Here is a 26138-nt window from a genome sequence, read left to right as displayed (position 1 = left end):
TGGGTGGAACAAAAAAAAAACGGCAAAGTGAGAAGTGAATTTCGGTGTGAAAAAGTCAAAAGCTGCAAATAGACACAAATGCTAAAGCTAAACCAAACCCCCCATGGTACGCGTATGCAAATGTGAACCTTTTATCTTTGTGCGGTTCACCACGAAAATATTAAAAACCCAAAGTGCATCTGTTGGCAAGAAATTTGTGCAGCATGCCAGTCGCACACAAAATGACATTTACATTCATTCAGTCACTCGGATTCGCCCCAAAAAACCCCAACACGCTGAGTAACACTCTTTTCGGATGCACTCGTCAGGGGGTCAGAGGTCGCATTCGAGTACCGCCCTAACTTTGCTCATTAAACGCGCTCTGCAGTTCGACTCTGTGGTCGAAAGGTGACATCAAGTGGCCTAGGGCCATAGTATATTAGGCTGTAACCATTTGCTCACAATTTGAATGATGACCAAGGGTCCTGGTCAAATGTATATTTTTAAAGCCAAACAGTTGCAGAGAAAGGAAGTGCAAATGAATGCACAGTGACAAGAAGGTTTTACATCTATGTAAAATGTTTCAAAATGTATTGTATTGTATTCATTAGCATATAACATAAGATCGTATTACAAGAAAACATAAGAAATGAGCTACCACATTCTAAAGTTCTTAAGAGCTATCTTGAAGTGCGCAACTCTAAAATGCATCTGTACTGATTATGAGTGATTTTTATCATACAAGTATTAGATATGAAAAAACCACATTTTGTGGCTGTCATGTTTTCTAAAATGTAAGTCACTGTACGAGTGTCTACAACTGGGGCTCATTGCTCCTGCTCTTCGTAACTAGATGTAGAAAATGGTGAAGGGGCTGGGAGAAAGTAGTGAGAAGAAAGGGTATTTGGGGTAGGGGGGCAACCTTCGGGCGAGTGAAGTGTTTGCGGTTGGCAAGTACAAGTGCACACACACACACACATGTTGCCAGCGGAATTGTGTCACTGCTCACACACGCACACACACTCACACAGATGCCAAGACCGCAAGTCTCCCTTTCTTTTCCTGCGGCAAACCCTTTTCACTGTCGAGCTCATGGTTATGCAAAATATTTGCACTCAAATCATATTTCAAGGATTAAAACTTGCATTCATTCGAAAACTGTTTTTCCACATGCACGCGCCCACACACATACACACAAACGGACAGAGAAAAGTCGTTACAAGAGTAGTAGATGTTGATTATACAAATTTTTCTATATATGTTCAAATTTGGTTAAATACAATCTAAATTTCAGCATTTTTTTTATTTCAAAGATAGCTAAATAATATTCCTGCCATTATATGAAATATTATTTTAAGAAATTGCACTATTTTTTCGCAGTGTTCCAAAACATACTAATGCGCACCCACAACTTCGGCTTCATTAAACAAAATACAGCTGGGAAAATCCGCCCGCCCCTCAAGTGACGCGCTCTTCCAAGCATAAGGGGGCGTGGCAAGCTCAATATGCTTAATGTGGGTTAATTTGAGTGAAGGTGGCATTTAATTTAAACTTCTCCCCACTGCAATTGGCATCTTCTTCGCCACAGTCACCACTTATCCAGCTGGCAAATGCTCCTCCTGTCTTTCTGACTGTCGGTCTGTCTGTGTGTCTGGTTGCATGCTGCGTGCTGTATCCTTCCACTCGCAGGACATGTGCATTTGTCGATGCTCAGCTTAGTGGTTTGTTAACTACTCTCATGTTAATGTTGCTCCTTTTCCCCAAGTGCTGCTATAAGACATACCACCATGTACGGAGGTCGTTGTAAACAGCTTTGGAGGGAGTTATCATCCGAAAATCCCCTATTTACAGATAATCGAGGGAGTTCTTGATGCCCATGAGTGCACAGCAACAATAGCCGAAAGGCTTATTGCAATTATAAAATGAATTTCCAGCAGACATTAGATATAAGCAAGTAGACTACATCAAATTATATAACTGAAACAGAAACACCCATTAAATTTTCTTATGACTTTTGGTTCTGGGTAATGAGATACATTTCTAAAATGTGTACAAAATGTACCGAAAAGGACTAAAGTGGACTTTCGATGTATATTTCATAGAATAGAAATATAGACAAAGAGAATGCAGAATGAATTTAATTTACAATTCCAAAGGTGTGTCTAGATTTCAGAAGGTAATACTGCAGTTTAGTCATAAATGGCTTTAAATAAACTATATATTTTTTGCTTCACCTTGTTAAAACTTTAAAACGAATAGTTTTAAGCCCCGATAAGCCAAGCTGTGTGAGCTTTAAGGAGCGGTAAATTCGAATTCAATTGCCACCGCTGAATTTTCCTCATTTGAGGGCGCTGGGAAAGCGGCATGTGTGCAAGTGGGTGCGATTCGAGTGAGTTTTCCCACTTTTTCACCTCATGTACGTGTGTCGGGGGTTGGTTTAATCATTGCGAGGGCTAGGCCATTCCACCAGTCACCTCCTTTCGCCAACCTCCAATCCCCAACCTTCGGACACCCAAAAACTCATCTCCCAGCATCCCAACCCACTCGATTCACCACCCACTCACACAATGACTTTGCATATTTGCCCTTAATTTTCGACAACGTTGACGAGCCGCGTGGAGCAATTAAGAAAACTTTTGCAATTTTCACGCTTTTGTTTCGGCATTTTTTTTTTCCATTTCCCCCCTTTTTTTGGTAGTAGAGACACACGAGAAGCATGGCGACTGAAATGATGCGTAATGTGCAACACTTTGAACCGTTGACTCAATGAATTTGGCTTATAAAATAGAACATCCCTCCAACACGGCCCCCATAATTGCCTGCTTATGTTGGGAGCTGTAATTTAGCAAGATGGGGATTCCGACACACTTAATTGTGTTTAATGGCATTGAATTTCATAGTAAATATCGTTACATTTCGCTGCCTTCGCGGTAATTAAAAATCAACATTGGCTGGGTATCGAGTTACAGGGAATCCTCCATTTTCAGTTAGACTCCACGCTGCTTCTTATTTCCAGCTCTTCTTTATAACTTGTGATGGTGGACTAAAGGGGTATAATGTATTTCTTGCATTATATAGATACATTAAAGTATTATTTACCTAATTTTAAAATCCACGGTAGAAACCTATACAAATTGTCTAACTAACCATACTTTAAATGTACTATTTTGGTAAGCTGCTTACATATTGAATGCATACTGGGTATCTAATAGTCGATACCCCGCTCTGTAGCATCTTCCGCGCCTTTCTGTCTGTTGACTGCTTTATCGCACCACTCATTTCAGATGACGAGGGCAATTGGGAAGGCTCCTGAACGTGGGCTGCCAACGGCTCCTTGAGTAATGATGCCTTTTGACATTGTCTAAGCGATTTAATGCGTGGAATCGTGAGTTGGCTGGAAATCAAATGGGCATTGAGATGTCGGCCCTCGAATATGCACGCGGCCACTCAGCCACCCAGGCACTCAGCCACTCAACCCTGTGAGCCGCCAAACCACCGAACCGCCGAACCACCGAACCATTCCGGGATCAAGTCACTCATTTATTTATGTTGAGCACGGTGCATTGGGAGGCATTTGTGGCCGGGGCACGCTGCTCTTTTGGCCATCATCGCCTGCGGCTGGGATGTCTTAATTAAGCTTAAATGATGCTGCAAAATTTATTTCATCTCGCACCAGGAGCAATATCGCCAACTGGGGGTTAAGGTGCGAGCATCTTCTATATACGCCTGCCGTGCATATAAATTATCCAAGCAAATTACAAGGCACGAAAATTGAAATTGTGTATGTGGATGGGCGAATGGGAGGCGCTTGACGGTGGTGGGCGTGGCAGCTTGGCAGCATGGCTCTTGAAATGGCTGTCATATTTGGTCCGCTTCTTTGCTTCACACATAATAATTTTTAATGCTGTTCATTAATTAGCGTCAATCGAGGGGAGCTTAATTGCTCACATGATTACCCCCAAAAGATGTGATGAAAAAATGTGTGTCTACAAATTGGAAACACAATGAAAGTCTGTTCCACGAATTTTCAACAAAAAGTTGATCATATTCTCCGCTGGAGTTGACCCCATTAATTGGATATAATTGATTACCGAGTGGGTAATTATTGCTCGTCATTATTCAAGCTTTTTATCCCAAATTTAAGAAAGAGTTTAAACTTATGTCTTGAATTTTGAGTCAAACAAAATGCTAATAAAAAACAAACTTAACCTTCTTTATAAACTATTGTTAGGTTTAATTGTTAGACAACATGAATTCTTTATCATACTTCATATGCAAATATTTAATAAGAAAACTAGTTTCTTTACAATTAAAAAGTTAACATTTTTAAAAGGATACTTATTTTACCTGACATCTTTCTCTTTCCCCAAAAAACTTCACAAAACCTGGCCCGCAAAAGTATGCTATGGAATATAAATCCGTCCATCCTCAAAAGGAAATAGTTTGTGCATGAGGAATTTGTTGGTTCCACTTAATTTGTTTCGGGATACACCGCTGCACACACACTGGGTTATAATCAAGACACATTTCCCAGCTGTCTGTGGCAATTTAAGGGCTTAACATCCTGTTTGCTGCCTTTGTCTCTTGTTATCTTCAACCTTGATTGACAACATTTTTGTGCAGCGTTCTGTCCTCCTGGCCAATGTTGTTGTTGTTGCTCCGGCTTGTTTGTCTTTGCATAGCCACTTCGTATGACAAAACATGCGATACAACACGACAACGAGAACAGGCAACAACTCACACACGGGCAGGAGAGTGTGTGTGATCATATATGCACACTTGGCTTAGACACGAGCATAATTCTTGTTATGAAATATTCGTAAAATTCATACAAAGTACAAGCAAATGGCATGTGAGTAAGTTAAAAGAAGAGTGTGTGTGTGTGTGTGTGTTTGCTTTTCAGGCATTGAAGGCCGAAAGCATAAAGTGAAGTTTATACAAGAAGTTTGCCTCTGCTCCTACTTGGGGTAATCCTAGTATCCTGGAAGTCCTGGTTTTGGTTCAGCTTCTGGTTCACGTTCTCATTCTCATTCTCGTTCTGGTTATGGCATGGCTTATCACCTCTGGCATGGGTTGAAGCTTATAATGAAGCATTGTTTGCCGCTCAAAGTTTGGCCAGAATGGAAAACAACAACAGCATCAGCTGCAGCATCGGCTTCAACAAAAAGACAAGCCACAGGCAAAATGGCGAGGAGAATGGCGAAATCGTCTGCTCCACGAGATATTAAAACAATATTTGCCGTGACTAAAGTTGGTCGCATAAATGCATGCAGCTACTTATACAGAAACCTAAGTACATTCTGTTAAAATTTCAGAAGAGCACTGAGAAAAATCTGGAAAATAGTATAAAGCTATCGGACTTTTTGTCTGGATCATTAAATCTCATTAAGATGCCCAAAAATTCCAATAATCAAATCATTGAATACTTTATTCAACATTTCTTTACAACTATTTTCTCTTAGTCAATTCATTTTTCCACTGTGCAAAATTTGCATGATAATTTAAATCAACGAGCTTCTGTGGACCTGTTTACCTATTGGTTTTGGCCAGCAATTTGCCTGCTCAGTTCTTGATTATAGCCTGGCCCATTGCCGTCTGTTATTGTTTGGCATTTTGCACTAGTCTCGGTTTTATTAATGATCACCATAGATTTTCCAATCAGTATGTGTAATGCCTTTCCGCCCCAATTGTGCGGGTCGCCACCCAGAGGGCCACGCCCCCCGGACTCGGGTCCCTTTTATGCCGACCCCATGGGTGTGTGAAAGAAATCTATTCAATGACTTGGAAAAGGGTCTGCCATGTCCTTGGGCCCGGTCGAGAACCCAAAAAGCCAGGCTAGCAGTCGCAATGTCACTTGGCCAATGGATTTTGTCTCGATTGAAGGCCGGCACTGTTGTTGAATTTTAATTGCGTGTGTTAATTTTTGGGTTCCTCCATTCAATTTAAATTTATGGCACAAAGCCCAAACCCATAAATTGAAGTGGGTCAGGCGGCAATTTAAGACACAATTTATTATCATGACGGTGTTCGAAGTTGCTGGGAAATTGGATCATTCTCCGGATTAAATCGAGATGGAATCCTTGAGCGATTGGCCAGGTGTTGTGTGTGGTCTCTGCATTATGCAATGCAACTTAATCAATCAGCAGCTGCGTGTCTTGATATATGTCGGTTAAGCGCTTTCGAGCCTTTTCTTTTTTGTACTATCGGAAACCGCAATGTAGACATTTTAATTGAAGCCAGGCCAAGTGAGATGTCACAACATGTCGGCCGAAGAAAAAGAGGGATTGCGTATTTACAATTGGCGGCAAACCGCAAAAGGCAAACTCGATTGCAATTGTTGAGCCGGCTGCTGCAATGAAATATTAAATTCAAATGAAAACACAATAGATTTTGCTCGGCCTGGGCATTGTTGGTTCCTTTATTGTTCCATCCATTGAAATATTTAGCACAGCACAGTGGAACTGCATGGTTCTGAAGGACCCTTGACTCGACTTAGGCTCATCCTTTCAGTTTTATGTGTCTTTTCTCCCACTTTATGCCACTGTAAGCCGAAACAGCTGCTGCTGTTGGAAAACCACATGGCAAAGTGCAAACAAACATATAATAAATCATTTTTAAATAATTCACAATCTGGCCAAATGGCAGTCTAGCAAACACTAGTGTGCGTATCAATGTGCTACCTAAAGTCGAGCTCCAAAGCTGCGTTTTCCAGTGGGTGTAAAAAATGTACGAGGAGCGCCAAAAAAAAAAAAAACATTGCCAAAATGTCGCTTTTCTGGTCTTTGGGCTCAGCACAAGCTTCACTTTTGGCCATCACGAATTCGATGGCAGATCCGCAATACGTGCTGCCCCATCGCAGCGAGGATTGTAGCTTTAAGAACTGGCCCATTCGGAGTTTTTGTCCTCACTTTTTTTTTTCCTATTCCATATGCATGTGGCTTAGACGAGGCGGCCAAGAGGGACTCCCCCAAACTTGGTTGCCGTACGCGTTTTGCTGCAAGTTCCATTCGCAGCTACGAGTTTGATTGAGTGCCCCTTTGGTTGATGGTCGCATTTGGAATTGAGTTAAAACGTAGCAAATGACTTAAAAGTGCCAACTATGGCATGCTTAGCCATGTCTCTTCCTCTTTGAACCCTTCTGCCTGTCCATCAGATCATCTTCATCATATATACACGACTGCTAGTGCTGGCAAAGTGGCAGGATTCAAAAATCGCGTAGCATTTTGGACATAGACCAAAGTATATTTTATTTTGTTTTTATTTCACTTTATCACTTTTTAATTATTAACAGAATTGAATTCTATTCAACAATCAGTTCATTTGCAATGTCCTTTTTGTATGTATGTCTTTTTTGGTAGTTGCCTTAAATTTGATTCTTGAGCACTCCAGCTTAATTGAATGCATTTTATCATTACCCGCTGTTTAAAAAATATATAATTTTTAGCCTAGAAATATGATTTGAAAACTTGGTAGCTGGCAGCACTGGTGATGTGCAATCAGGACCAAGTCGGTGGAGGATGTGTCGGGATCTGTGCAGTGACAGTTATTCACTTACATAGTGGCACTTAGTTATAGAGCGATGGAAGGACGAGGAAGAACGTGCACAATCATTGCGTCAGTCACGTTTTGAATTGAAGAAATTCATCAGACAATTTCGACTGCGACACACAGAGTCATTCCTTCAGCTTCAGACTCTCATTCCACGTCCCGTTGGGTTATTCCCAACCTTAGTTCGTTGCCAGCAATTTGTATTCCGTTGAGTGGGTTTTACCTCAAAGAAATATAACACAAAAAAAAATGGAAACCGGCACGAATTGATTGAATTAAATTGGGATTTTTATGCGTGCATGATTGCATTGATGAGCGGCCTTCACTCTTTTTCGCTACAGTTATGCCGCCACTCCTTTCCACAACTTTTGAATGCTTTATTGTTCGAAATGCTCATCACTATAGTTGATGATGCCATTTTTATGTGCGCTTTGTTTATTGCGTGAAATGCATTGAAATGACAGCATTTAACCATTTTATGGCTTTCTCTTCAGCGCGAATGATTTGCACATGCTCATCGTCGGCAGCAAATTGAATAGTTTAAATAATTTATGGTGGCATTTACTTTTTTTTTATAACCTACGATTATGTGGCCATATAACCATAACAATGTTGCAGTGCAATTTTCACAGTTGAATGCTGCACAGTGTATACATACAGCAAACATCAGTGATATGAGTAAATGTATTCACATTAAGTGAATAAAACGCTTCGCAGAGCTACCAAAAATAGAATTCAAACTAAAAATGAAACAGACAGGTCAAAAGTCATCGTTCAGGAGTTTGTGCAGTCGTTTTTAAAATTCCCCTGTTAATTTTCCACTTGGTTTAACTTAGCCGCTCAGGTGTGCGGTAAGCTAATCTCAAAGCCTTTTGCCCGAAAACGTGCTCCGACCTTTTGCCAACTAGACAATTTTTTTCTCCCCAGCTGATAAGGCAGCGGCAAAAAAAAAGAACTTGTCTGATAATATTTTAACAGTAATTCAATCGACGTCAGGTGCAGCAGACTCCCAGGGGTTTCGGGCCAAACTTAATGTGACTGGCAAACAAAGAAAATAAAAGTCCACAATGCAGTGGTAATTACAAGTCAAGCCAAGGCTTTTCAGTGGGCGACGATTCCTGCACTGAAGAAAAATATGCTTAAATTCTAATCATAGAATCATAGAAATACATAAATTAAATTTAATATAATCTGGAAGTTCGTCAGTAATGATGTTTTAATGATTAAAATTTGGTACAGTAACGTTCATTGGTTTATTGCAGTCTAATTTTTGCTCTCTGCTGGAAAGCTTTAATTTTGATTAATATTTTTTGTCCAGTGCCTTTCGTCGCTCGTCCCCCGGAATCTGATTGCTGGCGAGGTCCGTCGCCATCGATGACGGGCAGCAGCTGCCAAGTTGCCAGTGCCAGGCACGCGCTGCAGCCGGAATCCAGGAGTAGTAATCGGTACTCGGGAGCGGAAGCCGTCGGCGGGAGTGGGGAACCAGGAACCAGGAGCAAGTAACATGTGTGTGCATTCCCAGGAAGCGTTGGCTTCCCGCCCGAAATCACAACAGCACAGCAACATGGCGAACAGGAGCCGTATTCATGGGATTCCCCTCCCGGAGGACTTGCCATTTAACTGGCTGGCTGGCTGCCTGGACGAACTGAGCCTCACGGGAGCCTCGGCGCACTGAATGAAATACATTTTTTGCCGCTTGGCTTTGCTTTGTTTTCCCCGCTGCTCGCTCACATTTTTCTTCACCTGACTTTTCAGCAATTTTCCCCGTTTTCCCTTCACCTAACGCCGCGTTGTGTTATAAATTTCGAAAGTACACACACGTGCTCACGTACGAGCTTTCCCGTGTTTGCTACTGTGCGCGATAGCAGGTCCTGCAGGCTGTTGGCTCCTGATGCTCCTGATACCAGCTACGTACTGCTCCTGAATCTGCGGCTGAGGGCCCCAGTCCCCCATGGGGGCAACTCAAAGTGGAAATGTTTGCCTTATTAGTACATTCAGCAGTAAAAATGTGTTAATCTATAAACGTGTGCGCTTCGCAGCTCGGTGCTCACAGCTCGCTGCCCAAAAGGATATGCATCCGTATGCACCGAAAACAATTACCAATGTTTAGATACTGGGAAAAATTGGAGAAGACTTCCCTTGCTAGCTTATTTAACCAAGTCCTTACAGTAAAACATCGACTACATTTAGGTTTCGTGTTCCCTGCAAAATGCTTATTTCCATACAGAAAAATTCTTTTTCTTAACACCTTACTAAGCCCATTAAAGTATTTCCTTTAAATAAAAAAGAAAAACATATTACTATATTTGTTACGTCTCTGTTGTATACGTTTTACGACTTCGTATTAGCGCTAATGTTAAACTTTCGCAAAAATAAATCTTCGGAGAGTTGAAACTATTTTTTGTCACGTCACGCTATTTTAAACTTATGGAACATTTTCATTTTAGAATTTTTTACACATTTTCTGCCACTGTGGCACTATATTATTTTAGATTGCCCGCGGGACTAGGCAGCCAGATTTCGTAGCCGCTCGCAGTTCTTTAATGAATTTATCGCGTGTTGGGGCCACGTTCCACATACGCCTCGTGTGCCAGGCAGCCGTTAAGCATGCGGCAAGTACAAGGACACGCAGCAACTACTCCACATCCTTGCCGCTTGCTGCTTGCCTGCTTCATTAAAACTATGTGCTTTTAATGTTTACCGCCTGGGTAGACACGGAGATGTCTGCTGGTGTGTCGGGACGGACAGGTGCCATGACCATGCCCGTAAAAGTGGATGTGAATGGGGATGGGGATGGGGATGGTGGGAATGATGATGATGTTGCCGCTGCCACTTTCAGCCTGCCATGTAAAACATTAAAATTTGACAGCTTTTAATGGGACGAAAGAGGCATAGAGTGGGTGGACTACAGCCGGGCACAGCTGGCTGGATACTTTGGCGCTTCCTGCTGATGACGGCCTTAAATCGCTGCCTGCATAACTGATTACCAAACGGCGACCAGATGCCCGTGCAGCGTGTTATCGCTTCATGCCACTCGATTCGCTCGATTCGACTCGGAAATAAATCATCCTGCAACAAGGAGCCACCCTTGGCATGCTGCCAAAGAGGGGCAGAGGTCCTGCCACTTTGGCAGGCGAATTATTGTTTTCCAATTAATAAATGTCAATTGCGCTCGAGGCAGCAAAAACAAGGTCAGCGTCCAGCAGGAAACACTTGCAGCCCAGAAGTACGCTTAAGTACATGCGATTAGCAAAGTTGAGATAATGCATTGCAGAGTTCATGAACAGGCATGCTGGTAGTAGATCACGATAATGGTTTCCTTTAATATCAAGTATCTTTCATAAAATATCGAACTATCGAGCAAAAATTAAGTCCGATTAAAGTGACGGAAAAATGAATTATTATTATTCATTGGCGAATTTATTAAGCGAATGGCCTTAAAGGCTTATGCATGAATGGTAATTTGTATTCCTGCCTTCGTATAAATACATTAACCCAGCCCCACTTATTCATATTTCACCGATCTTTTCTATGTACGAGTGAGTACGCATATTTACGACATAAACCGACTGTAACAGTGACTGCAATATGTTTTGTACACTTGACCAAAACGGGAGCTGCAGCTTTTGCTTCTGCTGGCGCTGTCATCTTAAATAAACGACATGGCTGCCAGGGGCTTAGCCCGATGGGCTGCCATGCCCGGCATGCCCCGCCCCCTTTTTGGCCAACTTTCGCACAACTTTCACCCCACACACACATATATATGTATGTGTGTCAAGCGGCGCCTCTCGCAATGAAGCATAATGGACGTCGTAATGGGCGAACGTGCGTATCTGTGTGTGTGTGCCAAAAAAAGGATGCTGCAGCATATGTAAATGCAATTTGTAACATTCTTGCTCAGTTTTATGAATTGACAATGATTTCATTTTCGGCTTGTTTGACAGCCAGCCGGCGTTGGCTGTGCGTGTGTAAACTTACACGACTGACTGTGCCAAGAAATTGTGTATTTTTATTTACTTTATGGCAGAGGTAGCCCCACTTTTTCTCATCGCCTCTTCACAGCCATAATTGCATTCTCACATTTTTGCTTGGCTTTGATTACTGTTCGGACTCGGATTCGGAATCGCATTTCGAAATTTCGTTTCCGTGTCCTTGTTGCAATTGCGATTGCAATTGTTGTAATTGCAATTTACGTTCGTATTTGAGAAGATGGGGGGAGTACTTTTCTTCGTTTGGATTTGGATTTGGTTTACGTGCGGACGAAGCGAAAGCAGAGATCTCCTTGAACATTTCCGACTTAAATTATCACCGACTATGAGCCGGCAGCTGGAAATTTGCGAGAATTTGTGGTGTTGTGCAAACTTTTGTGTGCCAAACGGGGAAGGAGTTTGTGGGCGAGTGTCTGTCTGGCAAAGTGGTAAAGGAAAAACCGGGGGAAATCCAGCACGTACTATCCACAGCAGCTGCATCGGCGGGGCATATACACATACATAAGGATTTGGTTTGGCTTCCTTGTTGCTCTCGCTGTTCAGTAGTTTTCGTGCCGAGAAAGAGGCTCCTCTTTATGTTTCCAAAACCCAAAACCACCATCTACCCCTTGCAAATGTTATGCAATCACACTAATGCGCAGCTTGCGGCCAACATGCACGAAAAACACAGGTAAGTTAACACTACTGACAGCGGGCAATGACCTGGTTCTCAAAAGACACCTTTAAACACGAGAGCTTTTTATTAACGGCCACCGCAGCAGCAACAGCTCCAAACGCTTGGCTAACCTCGATGACCGCTAAACACGTCTGGACCACGCTGCGTATGCGCAACGCGCCACAGTTTATTATCCGCGAGCCAAATAATTAATGACACAAAAGCATCGCCACTCCCAGAGGCACTGTAGATAAAAGCTTTCAACTTTCATTAATGCGCGGCAATGAACTCTTTGAAAAATTACCTTTATTTTCGGAAATATAAGCCATTGTGGCCAGAAAGCGGATATTTTATTTTACCAATCTCATTAGATACTACTTTATATTTACAGCACGCATAAATATTCCAGCTTATCTAATCTATAAATAAAAGGTTTCAAATTTAAATTAAAACTTCAACTCCCAAACCAAGAGAACAGGGCTAATTCCAGACCGCATATTTTGTAGTGTCGTTGCAGGTCCTCTGGGCGTTACTCACATATTTTCTTTCAATTATGCGCAATTTGCCTGTTGAGTAAATAAATCTTGGCCATTGGTGGCCCAGTGGACCGTATAGTTACCCAAAACTTGTCCAACGGCACACATAAACTCACTGGGATTTTTTTATGCTTTTTGGCTTTTTGCATGCAATTTCTCAAAAATATATGTATGTATATATACGTACATGTGCACACAGATGACGTCCGTGTTGCCTGTTAAATCATCATGAAATTTTTAAAACCTGCACACACTTCATTGGCCATGTGTTGGAAGGGGTTGTGAGCTGCTGGATTCGACGAGGTGGTTCTTTAAAATGCATGAAACTCAGTGCGGCCAAGGCAAACAAATGCTGCAACCTTAATGGCTCTGCCTCCCAGTGCCACGCCCACAACGCCCTCGACTTCGGGACACTCCTTGGACTAAAGGCGTAAGTTATATGCACATTAATTTGGCCCGGCAGCAGCCAGAAGCATTTGTCTTGCCATACGTTTGGTTCGGAACAGGCTAGCCCCGAACTGGAAATGTTACCAAAGTGTACTCAATGCACAGAAAACAATTTGTAATTTGTTCCGGTATCGATGGAATTTATTTACTGGTTAATACTTTATTATTCAATCAGCAGGAATGGCTCTGAACTACTTTCTAACGGAGTTCTAATAAATCTTGCCCTTAACTTTTGGGTTTGCTTTTGAAACCAATGATGGTTTGGTATCTAATCCAATTTCAGATCTCCAGTTAGTATCCTACATCCTTAAATGTGTTTATTTTCCTTTCCATTTTCAACACCCTCAAGTGATTTAAAAACCTGGTCTTACTGTATCACCCTTATTCTAAGACCATGACATATTTCATGTTGGATTTACATACATTGCCTTATCAGAAACAATAAAATTTAAACTTAGTCTTTAAGAAAATTTCAGGCCAAAAAAAAGTCCATTAGGATCCAAAACAGAAAGACTGAAAGAATATACTATATTTATATTTTTTGATAATATACAATCAGTTCTACAAATTGCTCTCAGTGTGATAATGGAGATTGGTAGGAGAAATTTGCTAGGTTGTCGCTGGCAGGATGTCGTCTGTCGCCCGTCGCTGGTCCCCTGTCGCCATTACGCGCACGCACAATGGCGCTAATAAATTAAAAACGAAAGCTAATTTCTGTAATTGCGCACACAACGAGTCAACAGCTACACAGGCAACATCCAACAGGCAGTTACCAGTAACCAACAAGCAACCCGGGTCCCTGGAAATGTCCTTCGTCCTGTACGTACTCCTTAATGACGGCAAAATGTCATTGTCAATTGGGGTTAGGAGAAGCTGCTACTTAAGGCACCGAGATTTACGCACTATTGCCGCTCCGCTCCATTTGACAAGGAACATTTTTCACCACCCCCGTCACAGTTTCCCCCTTGACTGTGATTTTTCCAGTAATTAAATTGTATTATAGGGCAATCCCAAGTTCCCTACCAAGTTCCTTGCCAAGTTCCCAGTGTACTGGATGGCCCCGAAGCTCCTGACTAGTTGGAGTGTGGGTGAAAGAAACTTACACGTAATTAGCTGCACGTTTTATGAAAAATTCTGTCTCAAATGTAGGGACTCTAGCTCTCAGCTAGTTTTTAGTGGGGTCCTGTTAGCCCTCGTTAACAAATAGTGACAACAAAGGAACTTGAGCAGCTCAGCGGAAGTCCTTGCGCTCAAGTTTCAACGTCAAACTATGTAAAATAAATATTGAAGTTACAGTTTTTGATTTTAACTTGGACTATGCTGATTTTTCACTTTTACTTGTCAGCAAAAACTGAATAGTAGATTGCATTTCACAACCGATTGCACTTCTTGCAGTCAAAAATCTGTATTTTCCGGAAATAAATATTTAGCATGTAAGCGTTTAAATAGTTAAATAAAATAATTATGTTTTGAGCTGTAAAAGAAAGTTGGTTTACGATTTTGCCATTTAGTTTACTAACTTTAAGCTGTCAAAAATGCATAAAATATTAAAGTTTTTCACAATCAGCATGAATCAAATTTGCCTTTCCAATCGGAAACTAGAAAAACAGTAATAAAACTTGAAAATAAAATCCTAAAAGGTTTTGCAACTTATTAAAAGCTTACCAAAAAATCTCGAAATTCTATTTGTATCCTTAAATAAATATTTCAAAATACTGGTGTAGAAACAAATATATAGAATCATTAAAATAAACGAAAAATGTTTACAAAAACAGGAAATACAGCGAGTTGCCGTAAGCTAATCCTTATTGTGTTTCCAATTTAAATCCAATTTAGCTTTGTTTTCGGCAGGAAATAAATTGTATTTATTTGCCATTAGTTGGCTGAATTTCTTTATGTGATTTGACATCTGCTAAAATGAATTCTATTGGATTTATTTAACTGGCAAACTTTTATGGCCTCAAATTGATTTTAATCGTACCCCATCTGGTCGAAAATATCCATTGTTATTTCATTAGTGCGTATACGTACAAATTCTGGGTGCACTTGGTACAAAATCAGCGACACCATCTTGGCCACGGCCAACAGCTGTCAGCTGCCACAGTTTGCAGCGCGTGTAATCGCCGCTTAATCAAGATGCATTGCCGAATCGTGGAGCGCTACTAATTAAGGGATAACATGGCCAACACAACTACTTCGGGCCCGACTGCACTTGAGTTATGAAGTTGTAATTGAATACACTAATTATTTACAATTGTAAGTCTACAGCCGAAGTCTGCGGCATTTATGGGCCTCGAAAGCCAATTAGCCAACTTTGGATATGCTCAAAACTGGATGGTTAGTGAAACCACAGAGCTGGTCACTACGAAACAGATACCTGCTAAGTTCTTGTGATTCGAGCACCAGTTAAATACCAAAAATAAAGCCTATAAATCTGCTCATTTCACGCTGTTTTGAGCCACCGGACAGCTCGTTAACCTTATACCAAAAATGCAGATACAGATTTACATAAATATGAACACAACAACCGCAAAAGGCAAATCCAAAAAGGGAACAGGGTCCAGGAATCCAGCCGATGGCAAGTTGTAAATTTATATAGAGCAGAAGTAGGCACCAGCAAAGAAAACTAATATTCATTAAATATTTGAGCAGCAGCAGAGGCGGTGGATGCGGAAAGCAGGCATTTCACGTTTGAGTGCTTTCAGAAATTTATTTGCAAGATTAATATCAGCAAATTGCAGACCAGTTTGTATACAATATTAAGTTGATATATAAAGTATACGCCCTGCAGCCAGCCACCCGCAACCGGAAATATGCAATTGCAAATGCATTAAATTAAGTTGTAAAATATGCGAGCGGTTCGCAAGAATTTCAGCAAGAGCCCGGCGGCGGATGTTGATTTTTGAGTTACCTGCGAGATGTGAATTTTCCGTGAATGCACTCTGCGGGATTATTAAACACATTTTACACTCAAAAAAAAATGTGGGGGTCAAATAAATAATTAAATAAATGTATGCAAGCGATTAATTTTCTTTTCGAAAAATACCTATCTACATTTTTATCATTGTTATTGAACATCTAAAAAAATATCTTTAAGTGCATTTAAATATTCAATTTTTCGCATATTGTAGGAATATATTTTCCCAGTATCTACTGTGGAATGGGTTAACTGAAACCGTAGGCGTTTCGCATTCGCATTTTCCTTCTGGTGCGACCTCCACGACAACAATTTGATTTGAATGCGTAATCGAAACGTATTGTGGGGACTCACTCACAGATGACAGGCAAAACCAGCAGCCAGAAATCGGGAATTGCTGACAACGCACGGCTGGTGTGGCAAATATTTTTGCCGCGATTTGTGAACGTGCAGGAATAATCGTTTGAAATTCAATTGATGACATGATTTGGCGGGCTGGGGAAAATGTGGAAAACTGGGTGAACAGGTGAGCCATCGCCGCGCGAAATCGGAGGCGTGGCTCTGGAAACGTTTTTCATCAATCTTAGTGGAAATTGCAATTTTGTGCGAATGCATAAGTGAGTGGGAGAGCGAGTGAGATCGCACACGGCAGTTACCACCACCGAAGCACTAGGAGAATGTGAAAAAGTGGCAGAAATGGGAAAAACAAGCAGCATCAGCAGCATCAGAGTTGTGGTCGTCATGAGGTCTCCTTGTTCGGCTCGGAAAACAAAAACAGGCTGCCACAAAAGTTTCCCGTCGTCGCTGCATTTAGAGTCATCGACATCTTTGGCCATCGTCATCGAGCACATGGTTGAGAATTTTAAATGTTCGAATGGTGAACAACAAGTGCGGCTATTCGACAGGCTGATGATGTGTAAAATGAATGAATTACAAATTAAAAAAAAAATATTTATATAAATGGACAAAATCTGTGTTTTCCAAGTCGAAATTTTGCTTATTTAATTTAATTTAGAATGCTAGAATGCAACTTTACCACTCAAGACTTTGAAAGTACAGCATGGTTGGTCCTCAAATCCTTTGACAAAATATATCCTATTTCTGTAAAACTTGTGACGAAAGGAATTTCCGTGTCACCAGCATATCCTGGATACCCTGCCTGCGAAAAAAGCGAACCGCAGGCACTAAAAAAGGAGCGAATTCTCGAAAAATCGACATTCAAAACTGAAACGAAACGTGAGACGGCTGTCCGTCGTTCGCCACCCACAGAAACACCCAAACACACACACACACAGACACACGTGGTGTGCATGAATTGCAATTGTTGTTGAAAGCATTTGCATGTCACTCGTTAGCATTGTGCGCACCTGTATTGGCGTTGTCCATTCGCCCCCGCGACTCCCCTTCACACACCACCCATCTATATATCTATATAAACAAGCAGTACCTTTGAACAATTTCAACTGTCAGATATTTAAGAGGACTCTCCATATGCATTAAATCTCGTCGAGAATATGCTACCGTTGACGATGGACACGGAGCACGAACCATTGGAACCTCGAAAAAGCGAATTGGGAATGTCGTTGCTCATACGCCGTGTGGGCCATGGAGCCATTAAAGCACTCCATTGATCCCAAAGGACTCCACTCTCAACTGCATGATGCCAAATGAATACGGACAAGTTAAGCAAGCAAGAAGTTAACCAACCGAACACAAGGAACAGATGTGCTGACTTCTGGGGCAAACAATATAGCAAGTTTAAAGTAATAATATAAAATATGAACAAAGGTAAGACAATATGCCCGGCGCTAGCAAAGTCAAACACTTTCGTTGAAGTTCACATTGTTGCAACACAGAATTTGCACATTGCATACGATTTGCATGGCATATCAACCGAAAAAAAAGGGGTGCCCGCCGCTTTTAGCCGGGTGAAAATCACAAGAATATTATGAAAGCAACGAGGCCAAGAACAAAGGCACCTTCAACGCCAGCCCGACAAGTTTTAAATATGTAAATAAGCAACAAAAGTTGGCATTTATGGCAGAGCGAGCAGAACGTTGACTGAAAGTCGACTCGTCCTAGGTCTTTTCTTACCGAGCGTCAGACAAGTCAACTCAAACTTAACCCAACACTACGCCAAGTGGATGGAAAGAAGGTGGAAAATTAGGTTAATTTAGGAAAAGTGTACTGGGAATTAGAAAGGAGTGGAGTGAGAAGGATAAGTTGTCTAATCAGCGCAAGCTGATTCTCAATTAAGATCCAACCAAGAAAGCCAAATACGGAGTGAAAAGAAATACAATTCTTTTCGAAGAATTTCATTTAAATATACAGCTACAAATTTACTTTTCTTGATGTTTAAAACAACCTCAATCGAGAAACTATAAAATTCCATAGTTCAGGAGTGGAATATTTATTTGAGTAAAACTATAAATTGAAAACTTTTTGACATGCAATCAATTTGTTTGAAATGTTTGCATATCAAAGATGCAATAATTGGATATTTTCACTGATGGAATCACAAAAACATTGCGCTGTTCCCCCATTCAGCTGCCAAAAGTAGCACAATACGCGTTTTCAAATTAATTAAAACACAAATTGTTTCGTATCAAATATTGCAATGTGCACCAATTAAATAGTTCAAGGATATTCAAAGAAATTTTATGAACAGTTGTATTTTAAGAATTGCTACTCCTGTTTCAGCTGGGAACACAACGTTTCTTCCATTTAAGCTGTTAATCATGTAATCACAAAACAAAAGACGAGATCCGAATCTCATATTGGGCAACAGTTGCCTCAGCATCTGGTTTTATATTCTTTCCCAGAACTTGGAAAAGTGTCGGCAAATGTCTGGAAAAGCGGGGGAAAACGATGGTACATCGCAGGCTGTCACAAAGCAAATGCAGCCATCGCGAGTTCAAATTAATTAAGAGCATGTCTAAGCCTCCTGCGACAGGACTCGTCATCGGCATGGCTGCTCCACTCGACTTGCCCCTTTCCCGGCCTTCCCATTTCCCGGCTCTCCAAGTTTGCGCCCTGTTGGATTCGGATCTGGGTTTTGCCGGCAAAACGCGAACGCACAAAGACAAAGCCTTCCACACACACACACTTGTGTCGCATGTCAAAGGAAATTAGTGAGTGTAGGGAATCCTTGGGTCATATTGCTCCCCTTTGCCCTTTTTGTGCAATTTATGTGAATTTAAAAAGAAATTTCGATATGACCATAAAAAATTGTCTCGTCGCACATAATAATTCTTTAGTAGTTTGATCGTTTATTTCGTGGGTGCCATGGGCTCGTGGCCATTGGATTGGGCCCATCATTTGCGTGCTCTATCTGGACGATCTTAAATGCAAATAAAGAGACCAAGCAAATTGTATTTATTTATCGCTTATTTTCTTGCCCTGGTCCCACAGCAGAGAACACGAATCGAAAAAAGGGACAAATATTTGCCAATGTCAGAGCGCCGCAAAGTATGCAAAACAGCTTTGACTAACACCTACACACAGCACTGTTGACACTGTGTCCTGGCGCACCCACACACACACACACTTTGCATGAGGGTCATGATGACAATTGTGCAGAAAGCACATTTTACTGGCCGCACACAAAGTGGAAGACCAAAAAGAAAAATTGCTCAACAACATCGGAGGACAATAAATGTTGTAGACAAATCCAAATCTTATCAACTACGCCGGCAGCCTGCTGTTCCTTTCGGTCCCTTTTCTTTATATTTTTGCCTTTTTTTCCTGGTTAATTCCTATCCTATCCTGAGCAGGGATATTGGGCGGATAACCCCGGAGTGGCTAGTAACACCATCGCCTTTTCACTTTCCCAGCGAAAGGCTTCATGCGATGGGTATCATCTGGTCTAATCCCAGACTTAGCCTGGCATTTGCACTTCGTCTATTATGCATGTCCGAACAATGAGAAGGCCTAGCCATTGGATTCCTCCACCTCGAGTTCCCTTGCACCGGACATGCATGCATCAGGACATCAGAACGGCCTCTCCCTTGGTCCGTCACTCAAGTGCACAGAAAAAAAGCAGGCAGTCTTTTTGATTCGATACCTAATAATATATAATAACATAGTATGTTCTTCGTTTCCTTTGCGTTTTAGTAAAGTCTAAAATAAAAGCCAGAAATAAATGGATGCCAGAATTTGATTGTTTATTTATAATCACATTTGAGGCGCTATTTTTTCAACTAGATATTAAATGTGATTTTAAAGTATTAAGCACGTTTTTACTATTTTTAAACATAAGCAAACACTTTTCAATTATTCTTTTCATTTAAATATTATAGTTGATTTTATTTTTTCTTTCTGCACCAAGTACACAATTAAATTGAGCGACGAAATCATTTTGAAATGAAAAGAAAATACTATTTCCACTGCCCATTTTTCCGTGTGCCCTCACTCAGTCATTCGCTCACTCATTTGCACATTTATATGTGCTGTATGTGAGGCATTTTCATAGAATTGCGTTTTCTTTCATTCGTTTGCGTTTGGTCCTTGGTCCTGCTTTTGGGATATTTACGCTCCATTGTTTGTCGCTCAGGCGGAAGCATAAAATTGTTTGCTAGATAAGGAGCGACAGAGACAGCGACTTGGACTGAGACAGAGACGGGTACAGAGACATCATTGAGGAAAAGCGTTTGCCTCGTTTCGTCCCTTTGTGTGCAATGCTGAATATTGTATTATCCTTGCTGTTTTGCTCCGCTTGAAAACTTATTTTTATTGTGCCTTTGGGATAATCACATTCGAATTGTTGCAATTTGTGTGCAAGGACGAACAACTTGGCCGACCAGCTAATCGGAGTACGATTGCTCTGAACAGGTAAGCGATTACCACAAAGCCAAATACTTTGGGGAACTTTAAACTTTGCTGGGAAAAGAGCAGTACACTTATTTCACATTTTCCGTTTGTGACTTTTGCGAATTTATCTGTGCTCCCTTGACTGTCAGAAAAGTCTGACGCCGTCGCGTCTGGCTGTGCGGCACTTTCAAATTTATGGTTCATTGAATCCGCATGAAAAACAGCCAGCCAGACAGAGGCTAAATGGGAAAACCGAAAAATAAGAATTGATTTTATTTCTGCGTTCGCCTCAAAACGACAACAGTGGCATTTCGTGCATCTCTCAATTTATTCCAAGACTCGAATGACAAACAGCGGCAAAACAACGAAATAAAAGCAGAAGCAACAATCAACCAAGTTAACATAAATATTTCCAAAGCCACTCAGCGAACGGCGAGGCAAGGACATTTGCAATTGCAACAGAAATGGAAACCTCATCCTCGTCCTTCGTCGGCGAAGCGGCGGCAGCAGGAAAATCATTAAGGTAAAGAAAATAATTTCTCAAAGGAAAACTAAAGCAATAAAGATGAACGTGTGCCAACAACAAAACGGCAGACGGCGAAGCCGAAGGATCTCGCAGGACAAATTGAAATCAGATCTCAAGTGGAAGCTAAAACAGCGCAAAATCTTAATGGATGCTATCCAGTTTAGATGGAAGTGGAAAGTTTAGAGTAGCTGTTTGCCCGGGGAGCTCACTTAACGGCTGAATAAGTGGGTTTCTGGACAAGCTGATGGTGAATAAATAAATAGTGCATTATATCCATGGGTCCATTTCACTGGATTTGTGTTTTAAATCATTTTAAACAGCCATTTCTTCACGTATAACAAAACTATACGTTTGAGCTTCCCGAAAATATCTTTGAAAATAGAAAACCAACCAAATTTTCTTGTGAATGCCGCCAAAATGCGACTCCTGTCGTCTGCCATTAGCGAAAATGCATTGTCTGCCTGAGTTTGAGTGTGTTGGTTAGAAAAACGACGAAAGTCTTGGTGTGCATAGAACTTTTGGTACAAAGGGCACCATCCTGCATCAACCCAACGCAGTTGAGTTCACACTGTTGGCTTCTGTTGACTTGGCAGCGATTTTTCCGACACTTTTCCCACCCGGAACAGTGGGAAAAATGTCACCGAGTATACGAAGTGTTTTTCTATCAATTTGAAAGGACTTTGCCATAAATAACTCAAAATAAGGCAGAAAAGTCCGGCTGACGCTCAAAGGCTTTCATTTTCGGGAAATTCTATTTGTACCCCTTTGCCGGTTTCCATTTTTATTTGCCAACTCATTCCGAATTTGCCGCTCCACGAAATTTCACTCATTTAAAGTTGAGCCGCGGGAAAAATTCAGCTACCATTTTCCTGCTGCCGCTGCAGGTGCTGTAGACCAATTACAATTACAACCGGCGAAACGGAAGAAATTTCATTATATTCGCAATTTTGTCTCGCGTCGAAAACCGGGGCAAAAGTCAGCCAAAGAAAAACAATAAAGTTTTCCGACTCTTCCGCGCAATGGCTGTCTATCTCACTTTGCGTTGCTATGTGCGTGTACGATTGTTAGATGGAAAATTGCAAAGGATCGGATATAGACACCTGTGCAAAAGGTGGCCTTCTAATTGAATTCTAGAATATATAAAAAAATATCAAGTTAAGAAACTCAATTGGAAACGCTACGGGCATCAAAAAGAGAAAACATAATTTCAATCCAAGTGTCTGCCACCCAATTTTTGTTACCATGTGGATGCGGTATCCTGCGGCGGCTCTTGTTTTCAGTCCAAAAGCCGTGGCACGTTTCCATTTAATGCCAAGCTCAAGGCTACAAAAACCTGGCTTTAATTCAATTCAAAATAGAATTCGCACTGCCTGACGTAGCCTATTTGTAATAAACAATTTTTCTGCGTAACGTTTCTGCTTTTTGAGCCAAAGTTTTTGGTCCAGCGCAAGTTTATCAAGTGGCCGGCAACGAAGAAGAACAACAACAGCACTCGACATCAAAATTAATAAAGCGAAACTTTATTTGCAACTGCAAATTAAGTAACTAACTCGGCCAAAGCATTATGACCAAATTACTTTTTATGAGTTCATTTCCTTTTCAATACGAAAATCCGTCGAAAAACCTAGCCCGGAATATTGGAAATAAGAGAGAATGGGCCAGCAAACGGCATTCAGTCAGCAGCGGCAGTGGAAAAAAAAGTGGCAAAAAATGTTGGCCATTTTCTCGCAAATAAAAAGCCACTCACTTCAATGAATCGACAAAACTTGGAGAAATGCGGCCAACACAACTCAGCAAATGTTGGCCAAATGGATAAGGACGCAGTACAGTGGGTGGCATTGGAAAACAAAAATATTTTAAATATTTCAACTACTTGCAGTAAATAAAAAATGTGGTGTTTTAAGTTGTCTATTTAAAATCTAAAGCTTACTCAGCCTACTTGATGTCTATGTATCTAAATGTAAATGTCTAAATGTCTAAATCTTTATGAAATGGTTAACTAAACTTTTGTTTACCAGTAGCATTTAACTAAAATATATCATTCATAAAGTTGAAGTTCCTTTCCAACCCATTTCTGTCACATAAATGCCGCATGTTGGCCATTGTCCTGCGGTGCTGTGTGTGTGTGTGTGTTGCTCCTTGGCACAATGGTCAGCAAAATGCGGTCTCCCGGCTGTCAAGTACCTGACGATGTTTAGCTAAGCGCCCGGCGTACGGTGCGTTGAGTGGTTCGCCGTAGTCTCACCCGTAATCTCGCCCTCAGCCGTAGATTTTCCGTAGCGAAGAGCTCGGTGGCCGCCAATGATGAAATTACAACATTAGCAAACTAATCGCAGCCACTTTAGATGCCAACAACGTTTCACGTGGTTCAGTTGGTTGGGTGTTGGGTGGTGGGCGGTGGGTTATGGCAGTTGGATGATGCTGGTCCTGGTTGCTGTTACCACTCCTTTAAGTGGGCGTGGCAGCGAAAGCTGCAGAATTGAAAGCAAACAACAACAAAGTTGGAAATTGTGTTTCGACTTCTCGTACGCGCCGGTCAGTCGAATGGCGAATACAGCGAATTTCAAGAGCTGGCCACCATCGAATGAAATTAAATAAAACGAAATTCATCAATAAATGGCCAGGTTGAATGTGGAGGCACATGCCCCATAAATAGACCGTGACTCCAACGAGCCACATCATTGGGTGTTTTTTAGTTGCGGAAATTGTTTGTATTGCCACGGAAATTCTTCGTTTAATGGGTATAAATGAGTGCTTGTTCTGCGGGGAAAAAAGAAGGAAGAAGCGCCAAAGTTCAATGAATAAATTCTCATTTGTTGCCGCTGCGCCATCGCAGGATTCCTGCGGAGGATTCCGCACAAGTGGCGCGTAAAGTGCACTCCTGGGAATCCTGACAGCAGCCACCCACCAAAGGAGCCCCTGAATCCGTAGTATAAGTTGGGCCGCGTTTCACTCACGTACCCGGTAAATGTGAGTATGTGTAATCACTGCTCATCAAGTTTACACTGGGGAAAATACAGACAGCTATCAATGCTTTTATTGGGCAAATTGATTGGGCTCCTTGTTCATTTTTGCTTTCCGCAGGTGGTTATGCCCCGTAGTTGTCGAAATGCAATCAATGAGTTCAACAAAAAGCTTTTTCATCATAGCACACCGACTTTACACAATGCTGACTAACTAATACATATATGACAACTATATACATTAGCATATTTTATAATTCAAAATTTAAATTTCCAGCTAAAACTGGTCTGACATTTAAAACTAAATGGTGCTTTATATTTTTCTGCTTAAATTCACTTTTTTGTTAACATCTCCCGCAACAACATTGTTGCCGTTGTTTCCATGTGACCCCACCTTTTTGTTGTTCTTTGTTTTTTGTTTGGGGTCTGTGAAACGCGATCAACAGGACCCGTCCGTTGTGCTTAATTGCTGCTCACCGTAAAGTTAGCCGTATAAACATTTTAACTAGGCCTATAAACAGACTAATAGACGCCATCAAGTCGTTTGCATGATTTATGCTTTCCGGTCTGTGTGTGTGTGCTTATTTTTTGTTGCCCCCCTTTTCGTGACGTTAACGATCTATATACAGGATACTATAAAAAGGCTGTAAAAAATCAAGACAGACATGTGCGTCCGCACGGGCACATAAACTGCTGCAGTAATTGAGGTGGGCCATTATGCCAACTCCCTCAAGGCGCTTAATCAATACCCGAAATAACCAAAACCAAGAGCAACAAGGCCTAGAGAAACATATATACATATAGATATTGGGAAATGCGCAAAGGAATAGCAATGCAATATAAATATTTGACGTGCGAGCGGGCTGCCTTCGAAGTGAGTTGTTTAGCAGGCGACATAACAATTGCAGATTTGCTGAAATTGCTTTTACCGGCTGCAGACACATACTCCCATATAGGTATCCACCCAGCACCCACCACCTACCACCCAAATCTCCTCCAGAAGTGCGTATGTCCTCGTCAACGTGTTGTAATCAAATGGAACTTGACGTTGGAATTGCGCAAATTGCGCTTTTATGTAGGCTGTCGATTTGCTCCGCTTCACTCACACTCACACACATCTTTGCCGTGTACAGTGAAGCCTTGTTGTGCGAATTGTTGTTTACTTGTGTGTCTATCAAGAGCTTCTCCTGCTACGAAAATGAGTGTGTTTTGGGTGAGCTTAAATTAATTGGCGTCAGGCTTTATCTTAAGGCGAAAGAAGCACTTGCAAACAGAGGCAAATATTTTCACAGCAATGTAGTGAGTAGCATGCCTTTAAGTTAGTGACGAAGCGCACTGCAATTTTGGAAACTCTTAAATGTGAAAGAAGTCCATGAAAACTAAGCGAAATACAAGTAAAATAAAATTCAAAATTAAAGCTGTAGCGCAGAAGGAATTCAGTAAACGTAAGTAGCTTAAAGACTTAAATGTGCGCAGCTGACCGAATGAACAAATCTATAAATATCGATTGTGTTGTATTTGTCAGTCGTTTGTTTATTAATTTGTATAAAATTATTTCCTTGAAGCGTGTCTCCACTGTACCTCCTTAGGTCCACAACTCGGCTAGCACATCTGTCAAATGGTTATTCGCTCTTTGTTCTAGGACGGTCGTCTTTTCCGTCAGGCAAGTCGACTACCCCACCCGAAAATTAGCGCCCAGCCTGCTCAAATTGAAAACGTGAACCATGCGGTTCATTGGTAATTCATTTATGCGCACATTTGCAGGGATA

General features: G+C 41.3%; 1 protein-coding gene across 9 annotated transcripts in view; it reads right to left on the bottom strand.

Moving 5' to 3' along the window:
- LOC117141844 (kin of IRRE-like protein 2) overlaps positions 1-26138 on the bottom strand; it is a 223601-nt gene that overhangs the window by 165381 nt on the left and 32082 nt on the right. The gene's annotated exons all lie outside the window — the stretch shown is intronic.

Source organism: Drosophila mauritiana, chromosome 3L (genome assembly GCF_004382145.1).
Source record: "Drosophila mauritiana strain mau12 chromosome 3L, ASM438214v1, whole genome shotgun sequence".
NCBI classification, from domain to species: Eukaryota; Metazoa; Arthropoda; class Insecta; order Diptera; family Drosophilidae; genus Drosophila; species Drosophila mauritiana.
This window is presented reverse-complemented; position numbering and strand designations above follow the sequence as displayed.